Genomic DNA, 16,048 nt, shown 5'->3' on the forward strand with positions numbered 1-16,048 from the left:
TCAGTGTGAACTTGTTTTCAGTGATGAAGCAACATTTTCTCTTAATGGTGAAGTGAACAGACACAATGTGCCAAACTGGGCGGTAGAGAATCCTCACGCATTCGTGCAGCAAATTTGCAATTCACCAAAAGTTAACGTGTTTTGTGCAATCTCACGGTTTAAAGTTTACGGCCCCTTTTTCTTCTGCGAAGAAAACGTTATAGGACACGTGTATCTGGACATGCTGGAAAATTGGCTCATGCCACAACTGGAGACCGACAGCGCCGACTTCATCTTTCAACAGGATGGTGTTCCACCGCACTTCCATCATGATGTTCGGCATTTCTTAAACAGGAGATTGGAAAACCGATGGATCGGTCGTGGTGGAAATCATGATCAGCAATTCATGTCGTGGCCTCCACGCTCTCCCGACATAACCCCATGCGATTTCTTTCTGTGGGGTTATGTGAAAGATTCAGTGTTTAAACCTCCTCTACCAAGAAACGTGCCAGAACTGCGAGCTCGCATCAACGATGCTTTCGAACTCATTGATGGGGACATGCTGCGCCGAGTGTGGGAGGAACTTGATTATGGGCTTGATGTCTGCCGAATCACTAAAGGGGCACATATCGAACATTTGTGAATGCCTAAAAAAACTTTTTAAGTTTTTGTATGTGTGTGCAAAGCATTGTGAAAATATCTCAAATAATAAAGTTATTGTAGAGCTGTGAAATCGCTTCAATCATTTGTAATAACCCTGTATTCCAAAGCATTTCGAGACACTAGTCGCACTTTTGTAGATCGCTGAGACATTTTTAAAATTAATTTGCTATTAATTATTTAAGGTAATATTAGACTATGGTCTGTAATCACTTTTAAGTACGTTTGAGTCTACACGCTGGTGGGCAGTGTGGATCGTTGGTAGGGCAAAAGGAAACAGAAACTATTGACCTGGATTTGGGGAAAACGGAGTTCCCAATTTCAAATCATTTGTGGATTTTTCCAGTCCATGAGCATCTTTCGCAACGAAAGTAAACCAGAGAGTTGGTCTAATGAAAAATATTTGCATCTACTGCGTGCACTTGTATATCACAGGATCAAAGTAATGATCTTCGCCGCAAGCACTGAAACACATCTTGACGCGACATTTGCCGTTCGTTGCTGACGGGCTATTTTTTAAAAAAAGCGTTAAATATTTTCCTTCAGCATTCGTCATAGTTACGATAACAGTAGTTTGTTTGTGGTGACTAGTTTCGGACAATCACGTCCAAGGTCTTGTTTTGAAAACGGAATGAATTGTTTGAAATGATATTGTCACAACCGTGACAAGTAGTGAAGGAAAGTGGACATTTTTAATAACATAAGTTGCTGGTCCTATTCTCCATCAGTATGTTGGAGCTTCATAAAAGTGTTGTTTTCCTACAGGAGGAAGTATTCGTCAAAGCTAGAAGGAAAGTTCCTATAAACTATTGCATTTTGAGATACGATTCGTTGAAGATTCGCAGTTCCTGCATGAAGAAGAGGATTCACAAGAGGTGGCGTGTAAAATCACGCACTGTTCGTAGATGGAAATCCTAGAGGAATCATGGAGTTGAGGCATCAGGAGAGCTTCAGAATCATTGTTGTTGTTGTTATTGTTGTTTTTATAGCGGTCTTCAGTCCACAGAATCGTTTGATGCAGCTCTCCATGCTACTCTATCCAGTGCAAGGTTTTTCATCTCCTAATAAATACTACAGCCTGCATCCTTCTGAATACGCTTACTGTATTTATTCCTTAGTCTCCCTCTACGACTTTTAACCCTCATAGTTTCCTCCAGCAGTAAAGTATTGATCCCTTGATGTACCAGAATGTGTCCCGTCAACAGATTCCCTCTTCTAGTCAGGTTGTGGCACAAGTCTCTTTTCTCTCCAGAGAAACACTTTTCTTGGCATTGCCATTCTACATTTATATCCTCGCTGCTTTAGCCACCATAATTTGTTTTGATGCCTATGTATCACAACTCATCTACTACTTTAAGTGTCTACGTTAAGTATCGACGTTGGGCAGGAATTTTCGACTTCAAGACTCATAGTGCAATACACTTTATCAAACAGATTAACAGCTACAATGTATAAGTGATTTCTGTGCGGTGAACCATCAGCGCTATTGGAGAACGTTACTATAGCAGAAAGTTGACTGTGGTTTATATACGATGGGGCATCACGCTACTTTGTCTGAACCGTACTTCAAGGCAACGTTTCATGGCCGATGGTTTGGTTGTAGACTTTCCGTAGTGTGGTCTTCCAGTTCACAGGACCTACAGCAGTTTTGATTTCTGGCTACAGAGACGTTTAAGGGCATTGGTTTATGCTCAAACTATTGACAACGTGCTACCGTTATAAGACCATGTGACTAACTCATGTGACGTAGAGAGAATGGAGACAGGTGCATTTGAAAGTGCGTGATTCACTGCGAAGAATGCCTGAAAGGTGTGTCGGGATGCGCAGTAACCACAGCAGCACTGGATATAGCGTCTACTTCTACGAGTGTTGACAGAAAAGTAATTCCTCAACCTTCATAACTCTTAAACAGTTGGCAGCATTGGTATGTGGCAGGCACTGGCTTGTTCCGTAGCCTCTTCCCTCCAGCTCCAGTTGGCGGGAAGCCTTAGCACTGAACGGTTGTGTTGTTACATAGTAAAGTATGGAACCCTGCGCAGACGGTCGGTCAATGCGAGTTAAGCAACGTGCAGTCATTGAATTCTTGATAGCAGAAGGTGTCACCCCAAAGGAGATTCATCAGAGAATGATGATTGTGTTGATGTGAATACTGTGAGTCGTTGGGCGAGTAAGTTTAAAGATGTTGAGGCGGGAACATCTGACCTGTGTGACAAACAAACAGTTGGACGGCCTGTGACAGCAACCACCAAGTTTCACAAGCAAAATGTTGACATATTAATTCAGTACGATCGTCGTATCACTCAGGGAGAAACTGCAAGCGCAATTGGCATTTCACAAAACGTGTGGGTCACATTATTGCTTAGCTTGGCTATATGGAGATATGTGCACGATGGGTACCCCAGATGCTGACTCCTGAAATGAAAGCGCACAGACTTGAAATTTGCCAGGAACTCCTGTCGCGTTGCGAGAATGAAGGTGACGCCTTTCTCCATTCAAGTGTGACAGGAGACAAAATGTAGGTAAACCATTACAACCCAGAGACGAAAGGTCAGTCTATAGAATATCGACACAAAGACTCACCCCCAGAAAAAGAAATTCGAGACGAAGCCCTCAGCTGGAAAAATCATGGCCACAATGTTCTGGGACGCAAATGGTGTTCTCCATGTTGATTTCCTTGATCGTGGAACAGCAATAAATGCAGAGTGTTACATTACAACTCTGAACTCTGAAACGACGGCTAACAAGCGTCCGAAACGAAAAGGGAAATGTTTTCCTGCAGAATGACAATGCCAAACCACACACTTCATGTGCCACTACAGCAGAACTTCAGAGACTGAATCTCAACACCGTATGGCATCCTCCGTACAGTCTATATTTAGCACCGTCTGACTTCCATCTCTTCCCGATAATGAAAGACGATCTGCGGGGTCATGGCTCTGAACACTATGGGACTTAACATCTGAAGTCATCAGTCCCCTAGAACTTAGAACTACTTAAACCTAACTAACCTAAGGACATCACACACATCCATGGCCAAGGCAGGATTCGAACCTGCGGCCGTAGCGGTCGCGCGGTTCCAGACTGAAGCGCCTAGAACCGCTCGGCCACACCGGCCGGCTGCAGGGTCATCATCATGCTTCTGATGAAGACGTTGAAAGAACTGTGAGACTGTGTTTGCGGAAACAGTGTAGACTTCTTCCGTGATGGCTTCAGAAAAGTTGTTCATCGTTGGCAGAAATGTGTCCAATTGGCTGGTGATTGTGGGGAAAAGAGAATATTGGTAATTGAAGACCACATTCTAAGGATTATTTCTGCGTTTGATTTATTAAAATATTCTCATCCAAACCCAATTAACGAAGGTGGAGGCATTGCTTTTCATTCAACCCTCATACATTACAGACAGACGGGTGTGAGATGGCAGATTGGCCTGTATCTCAACAATTATTGGTTTCTGGGTATATCAGTATAGGAACTTTACCTCTAGTTTCGACAAATGCTACCTCCAAACACTAGAAACACAACAAATTACCCATACCTAATACGGTTAGGAAAACAGTTGGCTTTCAAGACAGCTTCCAGACGATTCTGAATGTATAAACGCAGGATTCACGTGCTTTTCAATGGAATCTTATTCCAGTCTTCATGCAAATGGTGGCAACATCAGGTAACAATGATGGGGGTGGGTGGGTAGCCATCATGCAAACTTCTCTCCAAAGTAGACGGCTAATAATATTGAGACCTGATGGTCGTGTTGGCTAGAGAAGATGCGACAATTCATCTTATGCTCCCAAACCAGTCCTGAACGGTGCGAGCTGTGTGAACAGGGATCTAGCTGCCTGGGAAACACACGCTGTAGCAAGGGATGGACCTGATCAGCCAAAATGGTTACATAAACCTTGACAGTAATGCAAACTTGTAATTTACCCATGGGACCCACGGAATACCACGATAGGAGTGTCCAAAACATCGTCGAATCCCCGCCATATTTCACTCTTGGGACGTAAACTTCTCTAGAAGTTGTAAGGCAGTGTTCAACAAAAGTCATCTCACCAAATTACTCTCTTCCTTTGCTCTGTTGTCTATATTTTATGGCCTCTGCACCACGTTTCCCTGTTGAGGGCATCTGCATGATTTATGGGTGGGTTTTAATTTCCACTTGGCCCTGCAGATCCTTGCAGCTCCTTTCATGTTTTTTTGGTGCTGACAGGATTCGCGAGTGTGACATGCAATTCTACAGTGAGTTTTTCTGTTGTCGTCTTCTTATTTTTCGTCAGAATCAACACATACCTTCGTTTGCATTGTCACTCTGCGGATGATCAGAATTTTAAACATGGATTAAAACAGTAACGGTAAATAAATTTTCAATGCATGAACTATACAGCCAACCATCAACATGAATTTCACGTAAAAACCTTGACCATGAGAAGGAATGTTTCGAATATACTACAAAACAAAGGTCTAAAATATTTAACACTTGACTACAATGGAAAGGAGAATAAAACTGATCCTTACCTAATTATATGACGTTAAAATTGTAAACATACATAATGAGCTAAGGAACTCAAGTCAAACAGCAGAAAATATGGAAGACACTCCTCCGTGGGAGCAACAACATTCTTACACCGGTACCGCCTGTTAAAAGAGCAGACATTAGACTGAATGTTGGGCAACTAGGTGCGATGCCAACTAATCATGGTGCACAGCGCGACACACACTGGGTGCTAGTAACGTGATAAAGGCTCAACTGTATGAAATACAGAACTGTTACAGTAATACACTGAGTGATCAAAAGTATCCGGACACCCCCAAAAACATACGGTTTTCATATTAGGTGCACTGTGCTGTCATCTACTGCCAGGTACTCCATATCAGCGACCTCAGACACCGTGAGAGAGCAGAATGGGCCGCTCGGCGGAACTCATGGACTTCGAACGTGGTCAGGTGATTGGGTGTCACTTGTGTCATACGTCTATCCGCGAGATTTCTACACTCCTACACATCCCTAGGTCCTCTGTTTCCGATCTGATAGTGAATTGGAAACGTGAAGGAATACGTATAGCACAAAATCGTACTGGCCGACATCGTCTGTTGACTGACAGAGACCGCCGACAGCTGAAGAGGGTCGTAATGTGTAATAGGCAGACATCTATCCAGACCATCAAACAGGAATTCCAAACTGCATCAGGATCCACTGCAAATACTATGACAGTTATGCGGGAGGTGAGAAAACTTGGATTTCATGGTCGAGCGGCTGCTCGTACGCCACACATCACGCCGGTAAATGCCAAACGACGACTCGCTTGGTGTAAGGAGCGTAAACATTGGACGATTGAACAGTGGAAAAACGTTGTGTGGAGTGATGAACAAGGTTGGCAATCCGATGGCAGGGTATGGGTATGGCGAATGCCCGGTGAACGTCATCTGCCAACGTCTGTAGTGCCAACAGTAAATTCGGAGGCGGTGGCGTTATGGCGTGGTCGTTTTTTTTCATGGAGGGGGCTTGCACCCCTTGTTGTTTTGCGCGGCACTATCGCAGCACATGCTTACATTTGTGTTTGAAGCATCTTTCAACACGATCGAGCACCTATTCATAATACACGGCCTGTGGCGGAGTGGTTACATGACAATAACATCCCTGTTATGGACTGGCCTGCACAGAGGCCTGACCTGAGTCCTACAGAACATCTTTTGGATGTTTTGGAACGCCAACTTCGTGCCAGACCTCACCGACCGACATCGATACCTGTCCTCAGTGCAGCACACCTTCAAGAATGTGCTGCCATTCCCCAAGAAACCTTTCAGCACCTGACTGAACGTATTTCTGCGAGAGTGGAAGCTGTTATCAAGGCTAGGGGTGGGACAAGACCATATTGAATTCCAGCATTACGGATGGAGGGCGCCAAGAACTTGTAAATAATTTTCAGCCAGGTGTCCGGATACTTTTGATCACGTAGTGTACGTCAATATAATACATAGCTAGATGTTTTAAACGAAGTAAATTGTATGCAGTATAAAAGGAAAGCTGTATAAAAGAAACACATGAATAAAATAACTTCTACAAAAATGACTACGACAAAATGTAGCATAAATGAATAAAATGGTTAATTACCAATATATGCTGAGAATAAAGAACGTACTGTAGCGGAATTTTATCAAGATGTCACAATAAGCAAAAATGGGAGAACTTTTCTTCACATAAAATCTGCAAAAAATGTAGTATACAGTGCCGTCTGGCGAGTAATCAGGAAAGGAAGTACAGAGTCAATAAAGAAAAGAGAGGAACAATTTTTTTCTAAATGGGAGTGTACCGAAACATGAACCAAAGCACCGTACAGCTTCGGGGAATTGCTTGAAGGTGTTAAAGAAGCTTATGTCTCGTAGCTGTAACTGTTCATTAAGATGAGATCATCGTTATTGACCATATGTCAAAAGCTCTCAAGTTCTTCCAAGACGTCAAGTCCCACCCTATGTAGATTCGTCATTTCGTCAACTCGTTTTGGATTGTCCCGATATTAATAAATTCTCCGTGAAAGTAGAATTATGAACCTTCATAGCTTTCTTCTCTAACAAGTGTTCCATATACATTGACGGCAAAAAGAATCGGAACAGCAAAATATAATTAACGTAGAGCAATAAAATTTCGGGAATACATTTGGTTAGGTAAAATATTTTTAAGTCATTAACATTGCAAGACCGCAGATTAACATAAGCACAAGTTAAGTCATTGCAAATGTGAAATTCTGGTACATTAATAACTGGTGTAATTGCCAGAATGTTGAATGCTAGCATCCAAACTGTCATGCCTTGTGTTGTACAGGTGCCGGATGTCAGTTTGTGGGATGAAGTGCCATGTCTTTTGCACTAGGTCGGTCAGTAAAGGAACAGTTAATGCTGTTTGGGTATGACGCTGGAGTTGCCGTCCGATGATGTCCCATATGTCCATATGAGCTCGACTGGAGACAGATCTGGTGATCTGGAAACATGTCGACGCTGTAGAGCATGATGGATTACAACATCGGTATGGGGGCGAGCGTTATCATGTTGGAAAACAGTCCCTGGAATTCTGTTCATGAATGACAGCACGTCAAATCACGAGACTGACGTACAAGTTCGCAGTCAGGGTGCGTGGGATAACCGCGACAGTGCTCCTGCTGTCATACAAAATCGTACCCCAGACCATAACTCCAGGTGTGGTCCAGTGTGTCTAGCATGCGGAGACCTTGTTTGCAGATCCTCAACTGGCATCCTTCTAACCAACACACGGTCATCACTGGCACAGAGTCTGAACCAACTTTCATCAGAAAACACGACAGGCCTCCACCATGCCATCCAATGAACTCTTGCTTGACACCATCGGAAAAGGGGATGGCATGGTGTCCATGCTACATGGCGTCTGGCTCGGAGCTATCCTTCAAGTAAACGATTGTAAGAGTTCGTTCTGTCACTGTGATGACAACTGTTGCTCAAATTGCAGTACAGTGCGCCAGAGCCATACGATGGTCTTGCCTGTCGGTTGTTCACGTGACCGTCCGGAACCCGGTCTTCTTCCAGCTGTACATGTCTCGTGACCCCCGCTGCCAGCAATCACGTACAGTGGCTATATTCCTGCTAAATCTTTCTGTAATACCGCAGAAGGAAGACCTAGCTTCTCGTAGCCCTATTACACGACCTCTTTCAAACTCAGTGAGTTGTTGATAATGAAGCCTTTGTCGCCTTAGAGACATTCTTGGCTAACACCAACTCATAGCCTCAAGGGTAACTGACGCTCATGACCGTTACAGCATGAATTTACAGCAAACCTGATTTTCATCCCCATAGTGGCGCTAATCTTCTTCAAAGATTCAGCAACTCTACAGATATTTAACATAATTCTTATTTATTGTTCCGTCTCAGTCGCACATTTTTGTTTATATTACATGTTTCGATCACTCTGGATCATCTTCAGATCTAAGTACCTGAGTCAGCAACCTGCCTTGTTACTCACAAGGGAACCTCCCCATCGCACCCCCTCCAGATTTAGTTATAAGTTGGCACAGTGGATAGGCCTTGAAAAACTGAACACAGATCAATCGAGAAAACAGGAAGAAGTTGTGTGGAACTATGAAAAAAATTAGTAAAATATACAAAATGAGTAGTCCATGCTAAGATAGGCAACATCAAGGACAGTGGTAGTCCAGGAGCGCCGTGGTCCCGTCGTTAGCGTGAGTAGCTGCCCGTCGACTGATAATTTTACTTTCTTTATTTTCGCAAAGTTATGATCTGTCCGTTCGTTCATTGACGTCTCTGTTCACTGTAATAAGTTTAGTGTCTGTGTTTTGCAACCGCACCGCAAAACCGTGCGATTAGTAGACGAAAGGAAGTGCCTCTCCAATGGGAACCGAAAACATTTGATCGCAAGGTCATAGGTCAACCGATTCCTCCATAGGAAAATACGTCTGATATATTCTATACGACACTGGTGACGGCATGTGCGTCACATGACAGGAATATGTTGTCGACCCACCTAACTTGTACACTTGGCGAATGGGTAAAAAGATTCTTCTACCTTGCCCGATTTAGGTTTTCTTGTGGATGTGATAATCACTCCCAAAAAAGTGATGAAAACATAAGAGTTTGACACATAAACTGAAAATAAAAAATTAAAGTTTTCACTGGAAGGAAGACTTGAACCGAGGACCCCTCATTCAGCAGCTGCTCACGCTAACCACGGGACCACGGCGCTCCTGAGCTCTAACTGGCCTTGATGTTTCTTATCTTGCACGTGGACTACTCAGTTTGTATATTTTGCATATTTTTTCATAGTTCCACACAACTTCTTCCTGTTTTCTCGATTGATCTGTGTTCAGTTTTTCAAGGCCTATCCAATCTGAGGGGGGTGCGATGGGGAGGTTCCCTTGTCAGTACCAGATACCAGAATACTGTACTCTGATATGTGGTTCTGAGTAGACAAGACGTAACTACTTTGATCTGAAGATGGTACAAAATGACCGAAACATGTAATCTAAGTAAAAATGTGTAACTGAAACGGAACAATAAATGAGAATTATCTTTGAGTACAAAAATAATGATAACATTTTCAAGAATGTTTGTTTTGTTTTTACGCGTGCTGTTCGCGGAAAAAAAACACAAACACAGAAGTTGAACTAAAAATATGGAAACACTGCAAGAAATGTTATTTTTCCATGTTCGATCTTGTGAACTCCGCGGCCGTTAATAATAGTGGTGAATGACGCAACCAGTCACAAATACTTTCTAAATATTTTATTTTAGTGCTATAGTCGGTTTCGGGCTAGTATTTTTCGTTACATAGATGTTTTGATCAACAGCATATCGTCCGCTCCACATCGCACAAGAATATTTTAGTATTTAGTGCCATTTTTTCAGTTGTTTCATTAATAAAAACAAATGCAAAATATTTGTCTTCACTTACATACGTTCCAGTACATGGCGATCTGTTTTTTTGTTGTCCGTATGGTTTTCTAGCTCGATGTATATGTTCTTGAATCCACCATAGCACACACATTGTAAATAAATCACTGTGGCACTCTTCATAATATAATGAATTGTGCCACAGTGATTTATTTATAATAAGTGTGCTATGGTGGAATTCCCTCCCCCCAAGAACCATGGACCTTGTCGTTGGCGGGGAGGCTTGCGTACCTCAACGATAAAGATAGACGTACCGTAGGTGCAACCACAGCGGAGGGGTATCTGTTGAGAGGCCAGACAAACGTGTGGTTCCTGAAGAGGGGCAGCAGCCTTTTCAGTAGTTGCAGGGGCAACAGTCTGGATGATTGACTGATCTGGCCTTGTAACACTAACCAAAATGGCCTTGCTGTTCTGGTACTGCGAACGGCTGAAAGCAAGGGGAAACTACAGCCGTAATTTTTCCCGAGGGCATGCAGCTTTACTGTATTATTAAATGATGATGGCGTCCTCTTGGGTAAAATGTTCCGGAGGTAAAATAGTCCTCCATTCGGATCTCCTGGCGGGGACTACTCAGGAGAAAGAAAACTGGTGTTCTACGGATCGGAGCTTGGAATGTCAGATCCCTAATCGGGCAAGTAGGTTAGAAAATTTAAAAAGGGAAATGAATAGGTTAAAGTCAGATGTAGTGGGAATTAGTGAAGTTCGGTGCCAGAAGGAACAAGAATTTTGGTCGGGTGAATACAGGGTTATAAATACAAAATCAAATAGGGGTAATGAATAAAAAAATAGGAGTACGGGTAAGCTACTACAAACAGCATAGTGAACGCATTATTGTGGCCAAGATAGACACGAAGCCCACGCCCACTACAGTAGTACAAGTTTATATGCCAACTAGCTCTGCAGATGATTATGAAATTGATGAAATGTATGATGAGATAAAAGAAATTATTCAGGTAGTGAAGGGAGACGAAAATTTAATAGTCATGGGTGACTGGAATTCGAGAGTAGGAAAAGGGAGAGAAGGAAACATAGTAGGTGAATATGGATTGGGGGAGAGAAATGAAAGAGGAAGCCGCCTGGTAGAATTTTGTGCAGAGCATAACTTAATCATAGCTAACACTTGGTTCAAGAATCATGAAAGAAGGTTGTATACATAGAAGAACCCTGGAGATACTAAAAGGTATCAGATAGATTATATAATGGTAAGACAGAGATTTAGGAACCTGGTTTTAAATTGTAAGACATTTCCAGGGGCAGATGTGGACTCTGACCACAATCTATTGGTTATGAACTGTAGATTAAAACTGAAGAAACTACAAAAAGGTGGGAATTTAAGGAGATGGGACCTGGATAAACTGAAAGAACCAGAGGTTGTACAGAGTTTCAGGGAGAGCATAAGGGAACAATTGACAGGGATGGGGGAAAGAAATACAGTAGAAGAGGAATGGGTAGCTTTAAGGGATGAAATAGTGAAGGCAGCGGAGGATCAAATAGGTAAAAAGACAAGGGCTGGTAGAAATCCTTGGGTAACAGAAAAAATATTAAATGTAATTGAGGAAAGGAGAAAATATAAAAATACAGTAAATGAAGCAGGCAAAAAGGAATACAAACGTCTCAAAAATGAGATCGACAGGAAGTGCAAAATGGCTAAGCAGGGATGGCTAGAGGACAAATGTAAGGATGTAGAGGTTTAGCTCACTAGGGGTAAGATAGATACTGCCTACAGGAAAGTTAAAGAGACCTTTGGAGAAAGGAGAACCACTTGCATGAACATCAAGAGCTTTGATGGAAACCAAGTTCTAAGCAAAGAAGGGAAAGCAGAAAGGTGGAAGGAGTATATAGAGGGTCTATACACGGGCGATTTACTTGAGGGCAATATGATGCAAATGGAAGAGGATGTAGATGAAGATGAAATGGGAGATATGATACTGCGTGAAGAGTTTGACAGAGCACTGAAAGACCTGAGTCGAAACAAGGCCCCGGGAGTAGACAACATTCCATTAGAACTACTGACAGCCTTGGGAGAGCCAGTCCTGACAAAACTCTACCATCTGGTGAGCAAGATGTACGAGACAGGCGAAATACCCTCAGACTTCAAGAAGAATATAATAATTCCAATCCCAAAGAAAGCAGGTGTTGACAGATGTGAAAATTACCGAACTATCAGTTTAATAAGCCACAGCTGCAAAATACTAACGCGAAATCCTTACAGACGAATGGAAAAACTGATAGAAGCCAACCTCGGGGAAGATCAATTTGGATTCCGTACAAATGTTGGAACACGTGAGGGAATACTGACCCTACGATTTATCTTAGAAGAAAGATTAAGGAAAGACAAACCTATGTTCCTAGCATTTGTAGACTTAGAGAAAGCTTTTGACAATGTTGTCTGGAATACTCTCTTTCAAATTCTGAAGGTGGCAGGGGTAAAATACAGGGAGCGAAAGGCAATTTACAGTTTGTACAGAAAGCAGATGGCAGTTATAAGAGTCGAGGGGTATGAAAGGGAAGCAGTGGTTGGGAAGGGAGTGAGACAGGGTTGTAGCCTATCCCCGATGTTATTCAATCTGTATATTGAGCAAGCAATAAAGGAAACAAAAGAAAAGTTCGGAGTAGGTATTAAAATCCATGGAGAAGAAATAAAAACTTTGAGGTTCGCCGATGACTTTGTAATTCTGTCAGAGACAGCAAAGGACTTGGAAGAGCAGTTGAACGGAATGGACAGTGTCTTGAATAGAGGGTATAAGATGAACATCAACAAAAGCAAAACGAGGATAATGGAATGTAGTCGAATTAAGTCAGGTGATGTTGAGGGTATTAGATAAGGAAATGAGACACTTAAAGTAGTAAAGGAGTTTTGCTATTTGGGGAGCAAAATAACTGATGATGGTAGAAGTAGAGAGGATATAAAATGTAGACTGGCAATGACAAGGAAAGCGTTTCTGAAGAAGAGAAATTTGTTAACATCGAGTATAGATTTCAGTGTCAGGAAGTCGTTTCTGAAAGTATTTGTATGGAGTGTAGCCATGTATGGAAGTGAAACATGGACGATAAATAGTTTAGACAAGAAGAGAATAGAAGCTTTCGAAATGTGTTGCTACAGAAGAATGCTGGAGATTAGATGGGTAGATCACATAACTAATGAGGAGGTATTGAATAGAATTGGGGAGAAGAGGAGCTTGTGGAACAACTTGACTAGAAGAAGGGATCGTTTGGTAGGACATGTCCTGAGACATCGAGGGATCACCAATTTAGTATTGGAGGGCAGCGGGGAGGGTAAAAATCGTAGAGGGAGACCAAGAGATGAATACACTAAGCAGATTCAGAAGGATGTAGGCTGCAGTAGGTACTGGGAGATGAAGAAGCTTGCACAGGATAGAGTAGCATGGAGAGCTGCATCAAACCAGTCTCAGGACTGAAGACCACAACAACAACAACATGGTGGAATTCAAGAACCTACACATCGAGCTAAAAAGGGACATGGACCGCAACAAAACAGATAACCATCTTATGGAACGTGTGTGAGTGAACATAACTATTTTGGATCACATGTATAAAATAAAAGCACTTTAGCGCATTTTTATAACTGAAACAACTGAAAGAGTAGCACCAAATACTCAAATATTCTTGTGTAGTTTGAAGCAGACGACATGCTTTTGATAAAAACATCTATGAAACTAAAAATGTTAGCCATCTGAAGATGTGCATGGTAGCTGGAAACCGGTTATGGCATTAAAATAAAACATTTAGAAAGTACTTGTGGCTGGTTGCGTCATTCACCAGCTATCATTAACAGCCGTGGAGTTCGGAAGATCGAACATTCATCAACTGCAAGAAATGCTTAGTTGAACAGAAAAGCAAAACTGCGTAGTTGTGAGTGCATTATTTCGGAGCTGAGTGAATTCAAAAGTGGGCAAATTGTTGGTACTTGCAGGGCGGGTGCATCCGCAATCAAGGTAGCTGGAGTGTTTTGTGCTTCAAGAGGCACGATATCGAACATCTGAACCGCATTCAGGGACAGCAGAGGTACATAAAAATGTGAGAAACGAGAGCTAAATTAATAGATGATAGAATAACTTTTGATATCTTCCGTAAGACAACGAATACCTATCAGTTGTGCCTTTGCGTTTAACACATTATTAGTCCCGTAAGAAAGTTTTCTCTTACACAGCTATTCATCGTGGCGCTATAGTCACACAGCTATCGTCAGTTAAATTAAGATAGAAACTGATTTAATTAAAACAGTGGCCTTCAACAGCCCTCATTAGTGGCAAAAATTTCGAAGCCAAAGCTAATAAAAGAATAACCACTCTAGCTAACGTTCTGAATGACAGTACTGATAAAGGAAAATGTGTTTCAATATCTTACTTAGGTAATGTTTCGTATTGGATACGGCTTCTGTTAAAATGTAGCAAGACTGTTTTCTACATAAATAACAGTTTACAAAAAAATTTAATCCATTATTTATAAACTTCAAATGAACATTTACGTAGCTCAGGAGTTCAAAAAATTAATTGCGGTATGTGCCCAGTGACTCATATCGGAGAACCCGGTACGGCTTTTAACATAAGATAACCTGACGGAAACAGTAATCTCAACACTAGGAAGGAGTCGTGCGACATAAGCGAAAGTTTGTAGGCTTGAATCTACATCTATACCTATATACCGTTTATTTTGCTGATAGGGGCCTCTTCATCTTGTAACCTCTTTTCAGGACACTGTCCATCCCGTTCAGCTGGTATCCAAACTCGTTTGCTGTGTCACACAGAATTAAAATGTCATCGACAAATCTCACAGTTTTTCATTCTTCTTCCTGCACTTTAATTCCATTTCCTAATTCCTCCTTTGTTATCTTGAATGCCTGCTCAATGTGCAAATTGAATAACGTCAGGGTTAAGCGACAACTCTGTCTGCCTCCTTCCTGAACCACTGCTTCCCTTTCATGTCTTTCGACACCTATAACTGCAGTCTTGTTTTACTTCAACTCTCTTATCACCAGTTCAAACAAATATGCGTTGTGAGACTTTATGGTGAAAGCGGCACGTGAACATATCTCAGGTTTCTCGGTCGAGGTAAGTCTTCGGTCTGTAGAGACTTTTAACGTGTTATGAAGACAGACGGTCATCACACACAACTCTAGGGCGCGTAACGTCACTGTTGTGTAGCAGCTCGCTACCCTTCGCGGAATCGCTTGGAATCACGCGAGATCATGGCAAGGGGGAACAGGAAGGAAACAATGATAGCCTGAATGCGCGGAGATGAAAACAACTCGGAGGAAAGGAATTTGTATCGGGTATGTAGCTGGGCGAAGTGTTGCAGCGTAGAGCGGCGCGGCAGATGGTGAGCCAGCAACCCCACGTCTTGTCAGGGCCGGCTGCTCTACGCCGCGGATGAGCGCTCCATATTTGATGAGTGCGACGGATCCCCACGGATTACTCGCCACCCAGTAGGGCTCAAGGGCCATGAGCCTCGCAGCCGACTCTGCGGCTTCGGCTGGGCTGTCTTAGCTGCGTCAGCGCGAAGTCATTCCACTTGAGGTGCCCGCAAGCCCCCAAGGGGATACTCTGCTCCTAAATACCGTATTAATTCCTTACCTTTGGCTGACAAAGTGACAACCACGCTATAAACTAAATAAAAAACGCCAAATTTTATTTTAAGAAGTGGAATGCTACAGCTCTTAAATATTTGAAAAACGCCACGATTCACTATCAGGGGCTGGTGATAAACATTTCTTGTTCTATAGGAGACAGTCACTTGAAAACGGAATATAAGGGAAAAAGTAAGTAAACCACGTATTATTACAAAAATAATCGTTATAGTTCTAATAAATTTATCCGTGTTACATGGCTTTAAGTGGTACACCATACATTGCACTCACGTTGGAACACTAAGAAATCTGACAGCTTCATTCACAGTTTGGTGATGGATGGATACGTCCAAACACAGTAGCTCCTTTCAGCCGTTTTCTCGCGCCTCGACG

This window comes from Schistocerca piceifrons, chromosome 2 (assembly GCF_021461385.2).
Source record: "Schistocerca piceifrons isolate TAMUIC-IGC-003096 chromosome 2, iqSchPice1.1, whole genome shotgun sequence".
NCBI lineage: Eukaryota > Metazoa > Arthropoda > Insecta > Orthoptera > Acrididae > Schistocerca > Schistocerca piceifrons.